Here is a 19,353-nt window from a genome sequence, read left to right as displayed (position 1 = left end):
AATCCGGTGTGGCTTAGTGGATAAAGCGTCAGCACGTAGAGCTGAAAACCCGGGTTCAAATCCTGGTGCCGGAAAGAATGTTTCTTTGTTCCACTCTTCCATCACTATACTTTGGATAGGTTTTGAATAAATAGAAATTCTGTTATATTTTGGCGTATTTGAAGAATTTTCATGTTGGTTATGATGTAAACATATTTTTCGTGCATACGTTCTGATTATATTGACTTGCTCCAATACTTTGAGTGGAAGATACTTTGTACAAGAGTTCAGGCAACATATTTAAGGCCACTGATGGAGCTCAAGGATTAGGAGTGGAACTCATTTTCTAAAGACTACGTTCGGGCGTGAGTTCGAACAGCGTTTTGACTGGTATCTAATTCGGTTTTTTCGAGTTTTCCCCAGCTGTAAAGCGAAAGTCAGATAATCCCAAAGGGAATCCTAAGAGTCAATCTTGCCAAATACCACCTAGCTCTCACCAAAAATTCTACCAATGCCAAATAACCTCGTAACTGAAACGATGTCGTTAAATAACCGATTGCTAAAGAACGTCGGAAGCAACTCTTAGGTATTAGAGATTCCGGAATCTACTGTACTGTATTTTCTTACAATTTAATTTTTATATTAGCATATTAATTTCCCCTATATTTTGTGCAGTAATACGAATAGCTAAGTAATAAATAAGAATATTTATCTTATCACTGCTGCCGTACCGTATGCTATTTAAGTGCACAGGATGTTGCGGTCGGATTCTTCTTTACTGTTCAAGGGTAGTACACATCCGTTCTGAAACTGGAAGTGATATGCAAGTCGCAGAAAAACTAAAACGTCTTAGTTCATGGAGTGCAGTTTCTGGCATCTCCTCCTGTGTAAACGTTCACACACACTGAGTCTCAACTTAGTGCATTCGACCTTTGAGCACCTGGCAAAGAAATTGTGAGTAAGTCTACTAACAATAATCACTTAACTACATATTATCCAGCTGTAAGTAGGTTGGTTTAGTAACCCACCTCGTCCCCTCGCTACTTGGCTTCGTAGAACACTATTTTAGACACAATGGAGACAAAATTATTACCTCACTTGGCGCTGAATACGTGATTTCAGGTTTGAATTGGCGCTGAGGGCGATAAAAATTGAAAAGGAATAATAAAACAGGCCCAATGTTATATTTTTAAAACTATGTATTACTTCATTACATATTTATTATTATTTATGTATAAATTATTACGAATATTTATTCTTTTATAATATCTATTCGTTTTCTGTTTACATTATATTCCTTAGATGAAATGTTCAAAATGTTCACTTCCTACCTGAATACAGGAGCACCTCGTCGTCTCATCGAGATCCGAACATGCTCCCAAAATTACTGGCACAGTAGATGAAGTGTTACAAATATTAAATAAGGGTACAAATATGAAATAGTATGATATAAATGACCTGAGGGGAGTTGTTTTCTAGCGGAAGCTATCCAAGTTACTACATACTAATACTCTCTTTCGCGAGAATGTTTTAGTTTGCAGTTAGAAGCTGAACAGTTGGAACGTTAATCATTATTGCGTTTTCGAGGAAAGTGAAAATTTTAGCGATGTTCTTTTCTTGAGTACAGATTGTTATTCCTCAATGTCAGAAATATTAATTATATGTTTATATTCAAGAGAAATAATATACATTTATAGCAATATATGTTTAATTGATTTTGTTTAACCCTTTGCAGCATAGCGGGTGTTCAGAAGAACCATCGTTTTCTTTCTTTCTAAATTTTATGGCACAGATATACCACCAAGGAACCACCGCTTCAGTATACATAGAGGTGCCATCTATGTTTTGAAATTGTGTGCAGAGTTAAAATTTTGAAAAAAATGATCGAAGCTTTGTTATGATCCATGAAATGAAAAACATACAAAATTAATTTGTGCTACAATGGGTTAAATTATGACTAGAGCTCGGAATTTTTGGTGCTAAAAGTTAAGAATGACACTGAGTGTAGATGAATAGATGTGGTGCCCGTGAGGAGGGTTTTAAGCCTAGTTCACAGGAGTCCGATAAGTAATAATAGACAACAAAGTTATAAGGATGGGTAATGAATCTTTTAAACCGTGCGCTAATTTGTAAGAGGTATTTAAGAGGACTAGAGAACTTTAACGGCACCAAAAGGAAAATAATGAATGACAAGAATGACGTGTCAAAGAAGTGGAGGCATGGCTTCTATTTTATAAACTATACCGAGGAACAATATTAACTTTTAGCACCTAAAATTCCGGGCTCTAATTATGACATATTTTGAGGTTATGACTTACAATATCAGTGTGTCATAAATATTAACTATTAGGATTATTAGTATTCCACCCTTATACCCTGGTTTTCTGTTTCGTTATTAGTGTTGGCATCTGTAGGAGGAGGAAAAACCTCACCTTCTAACAAAGTTAGAAAACAGTGAAATGAAAAGGCAACGCAAGAAGCCGTAAAAGTAGTTCGAGAAAAGACGTGAGAGACGATTCATCTGGATTCAGTGTTACTGTTGGGAAAATACCTTCTAATGAAGATGCTTAATGTTTGTTCTCTGCTTTCCTTAGTAGAGCCATTTTAACTTCACAATTCTGTTAATCTTGTAATTGTTAATAGTATTCACATTTGTATCTACATTTTAATGAAGGAAATATGTTAGATTTTGAGGAAATTATTTTTCTCAAACATTTTATAACATCTTGCGAACTTCTAAGTCCGGCGTACCAATCACAGAGACATTCAGCAATAAACAGGACGATACTTTACGTTCAGTATTCAAAACATCTATGTTCCAAAACGAAAAAACAAAATAATATTCCATATTTGTACTTTTTCCTCTACTTATTGTCTGGCAGCCTTGCAGAATCCTCTGACGGAGAGCTCCTTCATTAACTACAATGGTCGAATACAGCAATGACTTTAGTGCCCCACATAAATAAATGCAATGGGTTGAGATCTGGTGAACGTGGAGGCCAAGCTTGTTCGGATCTATATGAGACGAGTTGCGGTCTGTATTTAGGCAAGAGATCGCCATTTTGTACAGTTCATCTAAGTAACTGTAAATAATAATTTATTCCAGCAATGAAATGTATTGGAGAGCAATATGGTCGTACTGGCAAGCCCTACTCAAAAACCAAGCATTTCCGGACCCATGTTAATATAACCATTTTTTCTTCTATGCATATGAGGAATCTATGCCTTACGTTTTGTCCACTTTTTACTTTACATTCTTTCACTCAGTCATCTGGGAAGTTTATTTATTTTAATTCTCGATTCGTTTATTTATTTCATGGTTTCAAACTTTTTCTCCCTTCTCCCTAAAACTTTAATGTTCTGTAGTTTTATGATTTGTTCAATTATATTGTATAACATATGTATATATTCCTGTATAGTCCCTAAATATGAGTTTTATTCGTTGGGGCATACTCAATAAATTTAAAAAATAATATTCGGATCTTAATATTATTTATGCTTTCAACCTTTTACTTTTATTTAATCAGGTACATATTTTGTGCAATTGTGGGAAAACTTTGTGTCTGACTATGTGTATTGGCATCAAGTACGAGTAGAATTACGTAGGATTTGATACGCGGTTAAACGATTTAAATGAAATTCATGTTACAGACTTGAGATGTCCAGAAATAAATAACTGTAGATCAGGCCTGGACATAACGGGGAAGTGAAACGGAACTCAAAACTCCCACCCACGTCCTTTTCGCTTGCACCTCCTTATAAACAAACGCAGAGTAAGGCACTGTGCATCAGTGGTGGATTTTAGGCGACCAGCGAGAGCCGAAAGTTCGTAAAAGCTATGATGCCTGCCTTATATCATCCGTCACTCAAAAATGCTTACTGTCTACTCGTATCAGGTCAAAACATTACTGTCTCAACCGAGGAAGTTGGAGTGGGGAGTTAAGGGGTAATCTGCAGTAACTCGATTGAGGTATTAGTGCCCGGGCCGGCCGTAGATCATTCGGACGACTAAATCGTTAGAGAGTTCGATTTAATGAGTTTCTAGAAGTCTTGTTCCTGGTGTGGTAACACTACCTTCCAACACCAGTAAAGTACAGTGGAATAGGACACTGTTCATATACATTTGCTAACTAAGTGATACGACGAATCTTGTTACACTTCTGTGTTAATTACGATATGGATTTAGGGAAGCGAAATCTGTTCAATGCATGCTGCAAGTATTGATTTTCAGTAGCTGTGTATCGTTCTCTTTACTAAATAATCTCCGATTGCTTGCATCTATTCCTTTTGAAAGATAACACTAGTCAACAAAATTAAACGTATTTTTTGTTAAAAGGCAAAGAGTGGGTGATTCTTATAGAATTTTTCGTGCTAATTTCAGATCTGTTTTCAGAATGTTTCTATCAACCAGGGTTTTTGAGTAATTATATGAAATGTACTTCAGACTTTTCTAGTATTGATACCTTCTAACATTTTACCTAAAATCATATGTATTAACCTAAAATGTCTGCGAAATAGATTTTAGGCTATACTTCGCTCGAGAAGCATCTCTTTTGAATGTTCAACAGTAGTCTGACAGAATATTTGGGCTCCATTTTTCATGATAGCGCCTTTTCATTTCAGAAAATTTCTGATAAAAACGCTGCCCATGTTCGTTGCTCACTATCCGAAGGTATTGAGGAAAGAAAAAGTAGATGAGAATCCAAGAAGTTATTTTGAGAGATACATGACACCCCATCACGTTATAGTTCTGAATCAGCTCGCTGACAAGTTCCCTGTAATCTCTGACCTGTGGTTCCTAGAAAGTAACAATCTGTTGAATGATCCTTAAGTTCCCGAGATATCATTGGAACTGAAAGAAAGCATATGAAGTGATCCTTTTAGCCAACCAGCTAGGGTAATAGAATTATATGGACCACAACAGATTTCAGTGGCCCAGTTCCTGTCTTCATCTATTTTGTAATCAAAAGAACACTCGTAAAGTCTTTTAACTAGTGTAGTAAAATTCACCTTTGTGATTTCAAAGTTAACTGATCACAAAAGTAACAAACATTGTTTAAGAGTATATATATATATATATATATATATATATATATATATATATAATATAATATAATATAATATAATATAATATAATATAATATAATATAATATAATATAAATTATTTAAGTGATTTATACAGTATTTCGAGGTATGTTTCACTTTATACACTCAGGGACAAAAAAAACCGGACACTTCTATATTGGCTTGTATTTTGTTGCCAATTATTTCAAAATGAAACAAAACCCATTTAAACAAAATAATGTTCCATTTAGCACCTTATACGACAACATTTGAAAAAAATAAAAATCTCTGATGAGAAAATTTACAAAAAATTACAAAGGGCGTATAACTATGGCATCGTTTGGTCTAACTGTTTTTTCATTTTATGGTGCCTTAAACATCAAAAACTCTTTTTAGTAACGGGTATTACCCCCTCTGGCTTGAATAACTGCATCCATACGTCTTGGCATGCTCTCAATTTGGTTAGCAATGTCTTCTTGAGGAATAAGTTCCCATTCTTCGCCAAGTGCTCGCCTCAACTCTTGTAAGGATTCTGATCTCGGTCGTCTATTCTTAACACGCTGTCCCAGCATGTCCCACACGTTTTCAATTGGTTTCATGTCTGGACTCCTTGCTGGCCATGGAAGAACATGGATTCCCACTTCTTGGAGATAATCTCCGATCGCATGGGCAATATGCGGCCGTGCATTATCGTGCATTAAAACAAAATTAATCGCCTACAAATTGGCCAAATGGCACAACACGATCAGCCAAACATTCATTTATATACCTATAAGCTGTTAGTCTTCCATTTTCAACAAAAACCAACTCTGTACGAGCATCCGTACACACTCCTGCCCAAACCATCACTTCACCACCTCCATACGGCACATTTTCGGTAATGCAACACTGTGAAAATCGTTCTCCCCTCCTTCTCCAAACACTTTCACGTCCATCAGGTGAGCATAGATTGAAACGGGACTCATCGGTGAACAGAACACAGCTCCACTGTCCATTTCTCCAATCCCTGTGATCATTTGCAAAACGCAGTCGTTCAACTCGATACATCCTGAGAAGTCTGGGACCAGTTGCAGGTCTACTTGATATCAGTCCACTTGCTTTCAACCTCCTTCTAACTGTTTTGGCCGAAATTGGGCGTCCATGCATGTTAACAAATTGCTGGGCTACACTAGTAGCTGGCAGGTTGCGCTCCCTAAGAACTCTCAACACCATATACCTGTATTCATTTGGATTTGTAGCTCTTGGACGACCCGAACCTGGTCTTCTGGTATATTCTAGGGTCTCTCTATACCGTTTTATGGCATCATGGGTTGTGCTTCTAGCCATATTCATAACATTTGCAATGTAACGTACACTGCGTCCATCATCGTAAAGGACTACAGCTCGAGCCACACCTTCAGGTCGCATTTTGTTTTAAGACAAATGTTACAACCCCACTTAAATTCACAAAATGTAAAAATAAAGAAATAACGAATGATAACGATAATGAAGCACAAAATGGTTGAGACAAAATTGTTATAGCTGAGACTCAGAAAGCAAAATTGGAATATTTGGTTGTAATGGCTTGTTTATAAAACAAAAAACAATCAACAATGTATACACGTCTCCATAACAACAGATGGCTACCATAACATTGTATGAGAAGATAATATTTTGCAAAATACCAGCAAATATTAAAGTGTCCGGTTTTTTTTGTCCCTGAGTGTACTTTTACCACACTTAAAAGTAGAACAAATAAAGCACGGGTTATGAAACTTCTTTCATGATTGTACAGTACTAAGTTCAAACTCAAGCAACTAAGAATTAATACTAACTCTCGCAGTCTTATGAGGAAAAAAATCATTTTTAAGAATTCTGACTTCACAGACAACAATGGTCTAAAATTATAGGTCAATTGTTAAAGCAATGGAATGAAATATTTGAATTACAAGGGTTGGATAAAAAGTTATGGCAACATTGCTGTGACATGATGATGGTGCTTTCGAGAGCTGCCAACTGTACGGATATGAACAAGGACTGTTAGATGAGTTAGTGCAGCCAGCGGCGACAGTACTCTGTCAATCTACTGCAGTGTGTAAAACGTTGACTTTCATAGGGATAGTGCGAGTGCCTAAGATCATGTTTACCAAACTAGAGCAACGTTCCTGTATCAAAATTGATCTGGCACGAGGTTGTAGTGCAAAAGAATGTTTTCAGGGACTGCGTAAAGCACCACCACCTTCGTCCAGGCTCAGGAGAAAACGACGACACTTGGTGGTACATAATCCCATCATTCTTCGTGACAATGCAAGGAGTCACACCGCTGCTGTCAAGGACCTCTTGCGCTGCTAGCAATGGAAGATTCTGGAACATCTACCGTACTCACCCGATATGAGTCCATGCGATTACGATCTCTTCGTCAAAGTGAAAGAAGAACTGTGAGGGACCCGGTGCAATACCAGAGATGAACTTATCTGTGCTATAGAGCAGTCAATACGACGCCTTCCAAACATTTGGCAAAAGGTATAAATAAGGGGGGCGACTATATTAAAGGTACATAAATGTTGTACCCCTGTAAATAAAGCCATGTCAGAATTATCGAACTGTTGCCATTACTTTTTATCCAACCTTTTGTATTTTCTTTCCACTAGCATGTTAAGGAGTGTAGGGTTTACAGCAACAAAAATAAATCAATTTTTCTAAAATTACAAAAAAAAAAACTGGTGGGTGGTAGAAAAATTCTGTCTTCATTTTTGAAATCAGCAGATATTACATAATAAACAGCAGAAATTGTATATTTAACAAAATCACTGTTGACCAGTGTAATTTGTAATCGTTCAGACACCAGGAAAGCAGTGTGTATCTAATGTTATCGATTTAAGAACAAAGTTAATTTCTTTCTTGGGAACAACTATTTTTCATTATGAGAATACTGTAATCAGTATTATAAATGAACATATTTTAATGAATTGGTAATTACATTGTTCATTATCAACCCCCAAAATGCTTAGACTTAGAGGATCTCACCTGTCATTGATCAAAGAATTCACTGAATCCAGCCAGGAGGACTACTGAAGTATGTCCACCGACCATACTTCTGTTTGCCACCCAGAAGACGCTCTTTCGCCACAGTAATGGGCCATTTTAATATTGCATTTCCTAAGGATTGATTCAACAGTTATACCGCTGTGATTCGGTCCCCAGAGCCTCGTCTGTAATAACAGGTTGTACCACGAGTAGGTGAGGATGGGATTAGGATAGGAGAGGTTATGGAATGCACATCACTATCCCTTACAACCCACACCAGGAAAAATATTCTTTATCTTGACACTGGAACTGTAAAGTATTGAGATATTAATGTAGTGTATTTAAATAAAATTTAAATTATGTATACGAGCATTCACAATGAAAAATATTTAAATATTCTAATATGAAATGCAAATCACATACAACGAATACAAAGTAATAATATGAAGAAGACTAGCCAACAAAAAGTAATAAACATAATTCTGACATCAACTTATTAGTACAAGTCAATATACGAAGGTTAAACATTAAATAATGTTCCCTATTTTTCGGATGTATTTATGTATAACTTGTGCACAAATTTAATTTTCAATGTCGAACTTCAAATTGTTTACTAAATTTCTACAGTCACCTAGACCATTTATACACTTATCACATGGTGGCCCAAGCTTGAATATCCTCTCTGTAGAAATCCAGCCCTTGATGTTGGAACCATTCTTTGATAGCATCTGTACAAAAGCATCATCCAGAAATAGTCTTCCTCCAAGATGTTTCTTCAGTGGTCCAAACAAATGGAAATCGAATGAGGGTAAGTCCGAGCTGTAAGAAGGATATTCCATATTGTTTCAGAGAAAGGATTGCAAAAGCTGGATCGTACTGTCAGAACGCCTTGAATCGTGAGCAGTGTATAGTTGTACGAAGATGAAAGAATTAAATAACAATAATTTCCCAAAATATGCAAAGATTTATTACCGAGGAACCTTACTTAATTTTATTATTAACCCTCGTATATGACTATTTGCACTTAACTTATAGTGGGGAAGCAAGTAAAATATTCAGTTTGAAGTTTACAAGATTTTTATAGTTTCCGAGATTTTTACGGGCAAATTAAATTCCAAAATCATTTACTCCCTACTTAATGACGACAAGCTGCTGAAGAAATTCAGTACTTAAAAGAGTGCTTGTTGGTAAGAAGTGGTGTGTAAGAGCATGAATACTGTACGGGGAATGAATTACTTTAAGAAAATTTGCCATTGCAAGTAAAAGTTACAGGATCAACCACGAATCGAATTGGGGCATCATTGCAAAAATATCGTCAGCTCAGAATGATCATGAATGATGGCTTAGTTAAAATATTTTGTTCAGTTGTAAACAGTTGTATCCTCTGCAACCGTGATTAATGGTACAGTTACTTTTTACTAAATTGTCTAAAATCTTATTTCTTCTATGCAGGCATATTCAGCATCAGACATGAAGCCACAACTAGTCGCCATCTTCTTTCTGCTGCTCACACAGGTAATAGCAATAAATACTTACTTACTTAATTACTTACTTACCGGCTTTTAAGGAACCCGGAGGTTCATTGCCACCCTCACATAAGCCCGCCATTGGTCCCTATCCTGAGCAAGATTAATCCATTATCTATCATCATATCCCACCTCTCTCAAATCCATTTTAATATTATCTTCCCATCTACTTCTCGGCCTCCCTAAAGGTCTTTTTCCCTCCGGCCTCCCAACTAACACTCTATGTGGATTTCTGGATTCGCCCATACGTGCTCATGCCCTGCCCATCTCAAACGTCTGGATTTCATGTTCCTAATTATGTCAGGTGAAGAATACAATGCGTGCAGTTCTGTGTTGTGTAACTTTCTCCATTCTCCTGTAACTTCATCCCTCTTAGCCCCAAATATTTTCATAAGCATCTTATTCTCAAACATCCTTAACCTATGTTCCTCTCTCAAAGTGAGAGTCCAAGTTTCACAACCATAAAGAACAACCGGTAATATAACTGTTTTATAAATTCTAACTTTCAGGTTTTTTGACAGCAGACTGGATGATAAAAGCTTCTCAACCGAATAATAACAGGCATTTCCCATATGGTAATAGCAATATTTCGTTTAAAACTACAATTATTCTTATCTGTTCCGCGCCGTGGCTTAGAGGTACAAGACATCCTGACTACGACTCGCGTTACGGAATGCGCACTGGTTTGAGTCCTTATGGGAAAGAAATGTTCTCCTAAAATTTCGGCCACTGTATGGGACAGGTGCGTACCTAGCATCGTGAGGAGCTACGGCAGGTAGCGAAATCCGGTTACGAAAGCCAGGTAAAACGGCAGGAGATCATTGTGCTAACGACACGGTACCTCCATTTTTGTTGGATGGGAGGGGTGATAGTAGAAGAAGAATGACGTGCATAAGATTTGCTGATGATGTGAACGATACCAAAGGATATGCTACTGAAACTAAATCATAGCTGTGAGAAGTATGGGATGAAGATAAATGCAAACAAGACAAAGATAATGGTTAGCGAATTCGAGATGAGGCAGTGGAGCAAGTGGACGGCTTCAAATACTTGGAGTGTGCTATAAGCAGTAACATGAGCTGCTGCCAGAAAGTCAAAAGGAGGATAGCAAATGGTAAAAGAAGGTTTTAATAGAAAAAGGGGCATCTTCTGTGGACCTCTGGAATAAGAATTAAGGAAGAGAATAGTGAAGTGCTTTGTGTGGAGTCTACCATTATATAGGGCAGAAGTCTGCCTTTTTAGCATAGTTGGTATAGCGCTGGCCTTCTGCACTTGAGGTTGCGGGTTCGATCCCGACCCAGGTCGATGACATTTAAGTGTACCTACTTAAATGGGATAGGCTCATGTTAGTATATTTACTGGCATGTAAAAGATCTCCTGCGGGACAAAATTCCAGCACACCGGCGACACTGATATAACCTCGGCAGAATATAGGGCAGAATATAGGGCAGAAACATGGACATTACAACGAAGTGAAGAGGAAAGACTATAGTAGAGGCATTTGAAATATGGATATGGAAAAGAATGAAGCGTGTGAAATGGACAGAGAGAATAACAAATTAAATTGTTTTTGAAAGATTGGATGAAGAAAGAATGATGCTGAAACTGATCAGAAAGAGAGAGAGAAGAATTGTTTGGGTCACTCGCTGAGAAGAAACAGCTTACAGACGAATACACTGGAAGGAATAGTGAACGGGAGAAGAATTCGGGACAGAAAGATATCAGATGATAGACGACATTAAGATAGATGGATCATATGCGAAGACTAAGAGGAAGGCAGAAAATAGGAAAGATTGAAGAATGCTGGGTTTATAGTGAAATACCTGCTTTTGGGCAGAAAACTATGAATGAATGAAACGATTTATCTTACTAGATCAGGGACAGACAACCTCGATGTTTTGAAGATCTAATGAGAAGTTCTCACATTTTGAAATAATCTATTCCTAATGAATGACAATCACAATAATCACGACATTTGTTTCTGGGGAACTCAAATAACAGAACATCAGTGAAAAAAGTGGCAGGATGTTTAGGAAATTTTCATTATTGCATGTAGCATTTATAAAGTAATTAAGATAAATAAAATTTGCTGTAAGATTTAAGTGTATCTAATGAACGGAATAATATAAGCTATGAATAAGCCAACTCTTCGATAATAATAGTAATGTACTCAATATAAACCCACTATTAAGAGGACAAGTGCACTGTTTCTGAGCTACAAACAGCTGTTAAAAATTAACTTGTATTCTGTATATAAGTTCATGAGAATACTCCGTAATAAATGTTATTGTTATTTATCCCTCTCTATGTGAGTAACGACAAGCTTGTACTAACTTTCTATAGTTACCCATCTATTTTGTACGCGTTAGTTTCGCGTCCGTATTAAAGTAAAACTGAATAACATTATTTCTTAAAATATATGCAACACCTCATGGACCATAATAAACACTTCCAAGTAGGTTATGTATACGTGCGGAGTATAAGAATAATGAGCTTGTATTTAATATTGTTGGATTTGTATATGACGTTATCATCCTCACGTCAACCGAAGTTGAGTGACACAAATTTAATTTCCGTTTCACAAAGTCTTTTCATTTGTTTCTATTAATGTAGACAGACTATAGGCGTTACACGTCAAAATGTTCAAGACAATAGGATTAAACACTTATGGAAATAAAATACTGCAAATAGGCCTACTGAACTTTTAGTGAAAAAATAAAGGCTACAATAAAAATCATCTTTGCAATTATTCAGTATGAAACTTCATAAATAATTGATAAGATTTTGTCGAATGTACGATTCCAAATGTTCATCAGTTAGCCTAATTCTGTATTTATTCTTCATGAGGTTCATTTTTGAAAATGAATATTTACAAAGATAAGTTGAAGCAAATAAGAACCTCACTCAACTCCAGAAATTTGTATGGCCGATTCGAAAGAATTCAAGAATAATTATTTTAGTGTTAATATTACAGATTTCTTCAAACATGTTACTCTTTAGTAAATAACGCTCACGATATACCAAATCTTTTCTTGTGATCTACTGATAGATTGCGATTGACATCTTTCCGGCTCCTGTACTAGACTGTACAGTATTCATGGTAATTTAGGATTTGATTTTTCAAGTGCATAATTATTCAAATTTCTTTTTCTTCAATTCTTCATATTCTTCTCTCAATTTTTCTCTCAGTCCTACAAAATGTTGTCCAATATTGTTTTGAGAATATTAACTCCATATGTAGATGAAATTATTATTGGGAATCATCAATGTGGAGTTAGGCGTAATAGATCGACTATTGATCAGATTTTTTGTATTCGACAGATATTGGAAAGCAAATGGAAGTAAAGGGCACAGTATATCAGTTATTCATAGATTTCAAAAAGGCATATGACTCGCTTAAGAGAGAAGTTTTATATAATATTCTTATTGAATTTGATATTCCCAAGGAGCTAGTTCTATTAATTAAAATGTGCCGTGAGAGTCCATATAGATCAATTTCTGTATGATGCTTTTCCAATCCTCTGCGGGCTAAAGTGAGGAGATGCACTATCACCTTTAATTTTTAACTTTGCTCTAGAATATGTCATTAGGAAAGTTCAGGAAAACAAAGAGGGTTCGGAATTGAACGGATTACATCAGCTGCTTGTCTATGCGGATGACGTGAATATGTTAGGAGAAAATCCACAAACTATTAGGGAAAACATGACAATTTTACTTGAAGTAAGTAATGAGATAGGTTTGGAAATAAATTCCGAAAAGACTAAGTATATGATTATGTCTCATTACTAGAACATAGTATGACATGGAAATATAAAAATTGAAAATTTATCATTTGAAGAGGTGAAAAAAATTCAGATATCTTGGAGCAACAGTAACAAATATAAATGACACTCCAGAGAATAAATGTGGGAAAGTTTTGCTATTATTCGGTTGAGAAGCTTTTGCCATCTACTCTGCTTTCAAAAAAACTGAAAGTTAGAATTTATAAAACAATTATATTAACGGTTGTTCTGTGTGGTTGTGAAATTTGAACTTGCACTTTGAGAGAGGAACAGAGGTTAAGGGTGTTCAGTAATAATGTACTTAGAAAACTATTTGGGGTTAAGAGTGATGAAGTAGAGGAGAATGGGGAAAGATTCACAAAGCAGAACTGCACGCATTATATTCTTCACCTAACACACTCGTAATTAGGAGACCTGAAGGAAAAATGCATTTGGGGAGGCGTAGACGGGAGTATAATATTGAAAGGGATTTGAAGGAGTTGGGATACGATGATAGGGACTGGATTTATCTTATTCAGATAGGGACCGAGGGCGGGCTTATGTCAGGGCGGCAATGAACCTCGAGTTCTTTGAAAGCCATTTGTAATTAAGTAATTCTTCTTTCAAGTATTTATTCGTTTTCACCCTTTTTACATGGTCGATTATGTCTAAGAGGTTCAAAATCCCTAATTCGTTTGTAAAATAAATTATGACGTATCAGGCTCGCAGTATCCTAAACAAGCCCACGTAGTAATCACAGTTCTGCTAACTTTAGAGTCGCTTTTACAAATTCCAGCACTCCAATCTGTATTAGACACAGTCAGCCTTTCATTGAAACTGTAATTGTATTAATTTAACCTCAGAGAACTTTAATACCATGAAGCAGAGTGATACTTATGGTGCGTTTGATACAAAAAATACAAACTAAATTTATGAATTTTATGAACAAATTATACGAATGTGTAAGGGAAGGACGACTATACAATAACGTTCCACAGTAAAGAAAGACCGACTTTTTTCTAGAAATACAGTGTGCAATACTTTATTATTTAAAGGAACATGTATGGGTCCATTAACCGTGGAATGGATTCGCACAGTACCTATATATGTTAGTATAAAACTACACCGGAGACAATGACGCCAAGAACAGAACGTTTTTCTAAATATAAAGTGCCACCTAAAATGTGTTTAAGAAGAAAACTGCGGAGCAGAGAAAGAGTATACGAAAGCAAATAGGGGAAAATGGCGACGAATAAATTGAAAGTATAAACATAGGACAAATAATTCTTCCTTAAAAAGAGACAGTAACTGACATTAGAAAAGCTGTTCGCTAGGTAAATTGAAATCACTAGAAAAAATTATGACCATATCATATACTACAGTCCCTGGCCAAATTAATATGACCACTGAATAATATTGTACATTTTTATGGAGATATGCACTTTACAACACATAAAAGCGGTTTTAGCAAGAGTGTACGTATTTTTTCGGTTAAAGAAACCTTTGAAGAGAGAAAAAAGTGCTAAAACGATAGTGTGTTGATAACACTGTTAACATGTTCGCACCATTTTATGTTTATGAAAGAAACTGCGCACGGATTTGTTTTCCTCTGTTATTGAAGTTGTTTGTATTGCTAAAAATCAAATAGTAATTTTAAAGTGATACATTATTCTTATAACTGTCTATATGTCTTTTTTAAACTCTGACCTAAAAATTTAATAATTTCAGAAATTGTATAGCTAAAAACCTGATACCAACTAAAAATAGAATTGTTAAGAGATCTCTTGACTGAATCTAATCTTTCCCAACGAGAAATAGCAAGAAAATGTGAAATTTATAAAATTTCAGTGGATAATGTAAACCGTAAGTTACATCGTCTGATAATTTTTCAACCCAACCGCAAGGGTAAATGAAGACGAAAAAAGAAGCTGTTCTCTCATGGTGAACGATTTTTGGGGAAAAATATTATTAGAAAATATGATAACAACCACCAACACTAGAATGAAACTGGAGAATGCAGAAGTCTCCAAGTCTACCAGAAAATTTTGTAGAAGACTGATTGATTTGAGCTACAGCTGTGTAAATCTGTTCGAAAATCAAGACCTACTACCAGGATGATGAAGCAACGGTTGAAATGGGCTAAAAAGTACAAGCACTTCACCGTATAGGATTGGAGAGCAGTGTCTTTCTCAAATTCTTCTTGGATTAAAAAATAATATCCCTAGTTTTTAAACTTTTATAGAGTATCATTATTCAAAAATAAAAAATATATATTGGGTGTTCCATTTAAAATAAGAGAGTTGGAGTTACTTGTAGAAAATACTCGGTAAATACCATTATTGAGTTCTTAGTATATGGTTATCCCCACACATCAAGTTTCATATCAAAAGGAGATTAGCAATGGCAAAGAAAGCTTTTAATAGAAAAAGGAACATCTTCTGCAGACCTCTGGAGAAAGAATTAAGGAAAGGAAGAGCTTTGTGTGAAGTGTAGCATTGTGTGTGGGAGAAACATGGACATAACGATGAAGTGAAGAGAAGCGAATAGAAGCATTTGAAATGTGGATATGGAGAAGGATGGAGAGTGTGAAATCGACAGAGAAAGATACGTAGGTGTGTTGAAAAGAGTAGATGAACAAAGAATGTGCTGAAACTGATCAGGAAGAGGAAAAGGAATTGGTTGGGTCACTGGTTGAGAAGAAACTGCCTACTGAAGGATGCACTGGAAGAAATGGTGAACGGGAGAAGAGTTCGTGGCAGAAGAAGATATCAGATGATAGATGACATTAAGATATATGGATCATATGAGACAAAGAGGAAGGCAGAAAATAAGAAAGACTGGAGAATGCTGGGTTTGCAGTAAAAGACCTGCCCTTGGGTAGAATACTATGAATGAATAAGTAAAATGGATCTAAATGTATTAAAATGTAAAAATAAAAAATAAAAAATGTTATTATTTTAAAACTGTTACGCGATAGAAAAAACCAGACTTCAGATCTGTAATCATCACATTCAAATTAGGGTTGGTACACTCGTTTTTGTTCAGTAGCAAAATCACTGTATACCAGTGTAATAACCGGAGAATATTATTCAAATCTCCTGCGGCAACTGAAAGGGAAAATTCACGAGAAGAAGCCAGGTATGGCCAAGAAGAAAGTGCTATTTCATCACGACAATGCACCTGCTTATACGTCTGCAATCTCGATTGCTAAACTACACGAACTACGTTTCGAATTGTTGCCACATCTCCCCGTACTCACCAGATCTCGCACGCTCAGACTTCTTTCTTTTCCCAAAGCTCGAAACTCATTTGGCTGGGAAGAAATTTTCGTCAAATGAAAAGGTTATCGCAGTAGCAGAGGGCTTTTTTTGCAGACCTCGAGAAATCTGTGTACAAGGAGGGTATAGCAGCATTGCAGCACCGGTAGACCAAGTGTGTGAATCTCATGGGGGATTATATTAAGAAATAAAGGTCGTTTCAGAATAATCCTAGTTTAATTTCTATATCAGGCTATGAACTTTTTAAACAACCCTCGTATCTCAAAATGGGCTATCCTGCACCGCAAAACTTTTTCTAGTAGATAATAAATACAGTTCAAGAATATTAATTATTTTTACTAAAATAATATTTTGAATCTCGATCTTTCTCAAAGCCAACGAATGATTAGAGTGACGTGACTGATCAATAGACAGTGGATGCGGGATGACATCGTTGAATGTAGGTGCACATTTACTATATGTTACATTTTTTTCATTCAAACCATTGGCTCAACACGTTTTAAACGTAAACAGACGACATTAACGTGCTACTGTATCTCCGTACAGTCAGAAGGAAAAGAAAAATAACGTAATGTAATACATACCTTGCAAGTTCAGTCCTCGTCATCATTGATGCAATTACCAGCGTTGCAGTAAACGACGATATATTCTCGTAAGTTGTCGAAGATGAATCGTCTTCGCCTATCCCTTAAAGAGTTTTTGTATCGAGAGAATTTCTGAAGAAAAACTCTAAAATGGAGATCACTCAATTTCTTTAGAGGAATATATGCACTGAGCATCATGTTGCACGTGTCGTTTAGACCCGCACAACTAAATGATAATGATGATGATTATGATGATGATGATGATGATGATGGTTCCCCAAATTTCATTTCAACGCATTTCCTGTGCGATGTACTGTTGCAATGTTTCTCTATAGCCTGAGTTGTTCTGGTTTTTATTTCAATTTTACATACATTACACACGATATTGTCTTCGTTAATACATAAAATGTCACTCTCATACTTCTTAATTGCATTTCGTATCTCTAAGCGAATTTAACGTTTTGACTTACTTCGACATTATGAATGGATCAGCACTACACTATTCAACTCGTACTAAATACTTGAGCAGGATAACACAACTGCACACGTTGTGTTGCAATGTGGACCGGGGTACCTTCGTTATGTACGTTGCTGTACTCGCCAGCTACATAAAATACGGACTACGCGGCACGTGCCATATACTCCGATACGAAACAACTTCACTTTTTCTTAAGTCATCCCGCATCCATTGTCTGCTGATCAATATCGGAATGAAAGTAGGAGAAAAGCATTACGTACTGGGCCACTGGGTAAATGCTATTTGAGAGATGCGATATACGTCGTCTCATACAACATGCAGTTTAAATAAATCCGGATATCTCGATAGTATTACTAATTTCCTCTATATCCCAAAAAATTGGAGTGCCTCTTCAGTTTAAATTGATACATATTTTAGTACAAATCGGTAAACCAAATGTATTTGTCCTTTCAGGTGTTTATCATCGTCGAGGGAGGACCACTTGAACTTTCAAGAGGAAAGAGATTTGCCGAAGAACTTGGCGAAGTAGACCTCGACAAACTAGAAGACACTCTGTTCAGACTTTCAGCAAGATTGGATTCATACAATACAATGAGCCCACAATGATAATTGTATCTCAGAATTATCAGGAATTTCAAGTCGAAAAATAAGTAAAATTTAAGATTTTATGGTCATAATGATGTAAATGTAACATTTTATGAGTAGGCCTATTTAGTTTCAAAAATTAATAAATTTACACGTATTTCATTCTTATATATACTGAACTTTACAAAACCAATTTTATTAAATAACATGTTAAATTAAGTAGGTATTAAACGTAATTACCATATTGAGTGTTTTCGTCTCTGCGATAGCAAGTTCAATGACAGTGAATCTCGCATTCTTGTATTTTGAAATTCCTATTATACTTCAATAAACAAATTTTAGTACACTTTTCGTGACGTATATTACTACTTCCGTTAATATAAAACAACACTTTTACACATTTCTTCATATAACAGTGGCTAACGAAATAAATGGAATGAATGTAGTAACGTTTACAGCAGGTACTCCAAACGGTAGCCAACCTTCAGTTTGTTATATTCAGGCACGACAACACAATTTGAACTCTCGCATCATCTTCAACATTCTTGGTGTTGTTCGGATGATGCCAATATCAAATAGATTTATGCCATATGCCTCTCAGCACTACGTACGCTACTGGCGTAGACAGTCGATTGACGCGTCTGCCTGCTGATCCAGAGATCTGCTCGGGCATCGGTTGGATTCCCGCTTGAGCTGATTGGTTCAATTTCTTCAGAGGTTTTTCCCAACTGCAGGGCGAATCTCAATTAATCTATGGCGAAACCTCGGCCTCATCTCGCTCCACATAAACCATAGACGTTAAATAACCTAGTAGTAGATACAGCGTCGTTCAATCAAACTGAAAAATAGAATACAGGGTGATTCACGAGGAGAGGTAAAAATTTTGGATGTGAATTCTGAAGTCATTCTGAGTCAAGAAGTTCATATGAATATAGGTCCGTTTTCGAACGGTTACGGAGATACGTCTCTTTGATTTCACAAAAACTTGTGGGATTCCATTGTACTAACTCGCATTTAGAGATAGATAAAGGACAAATTTAAAGTTTATATTCACGTATGCATACATACCTAATGTTCTAGATGTCGAGGTC

General features: G+C 36.1%; 1 long non-coding RNA gene across 1 annotated transcript; it reads left to right on the top strand.

Moving 5' to 3' along the window:
• Window positions 1–777: 777 nt before the first annotated feature.
• Window positions 778–18,613, top strand: LOC138706133 (uncharacterized). Its single transcript, XR_011333906.1, has 3 exons — window positions 778–933; window positions 9,503–9,565; window positions 18,131–18,613. It is a non-coding gene; the product is annotated as an uncharacterized lncRNA (long non-coding RNA).
• The last annotated feature ends 740 nt before the right edge of the window (window positions 18,614–19,353 follow it).

Source organism: Periplaneta americana, chromosome 9 (genome assembly GCF_040183065.1).
Source record: "Periplaneta americana isolate PAMFEO1 chromosome 9, P.americana_PAMFEO1_priV1, whole genome shotgun sequence".
NCBI lineage: Eukaryota > Metazoa > Arthropoda > Insecta > Blattodea > Blattidae > Periplaneta > Periplaneta americana.
This window is presented reverse-complemented; position numbering and strand designations above follow the sequence as displayed.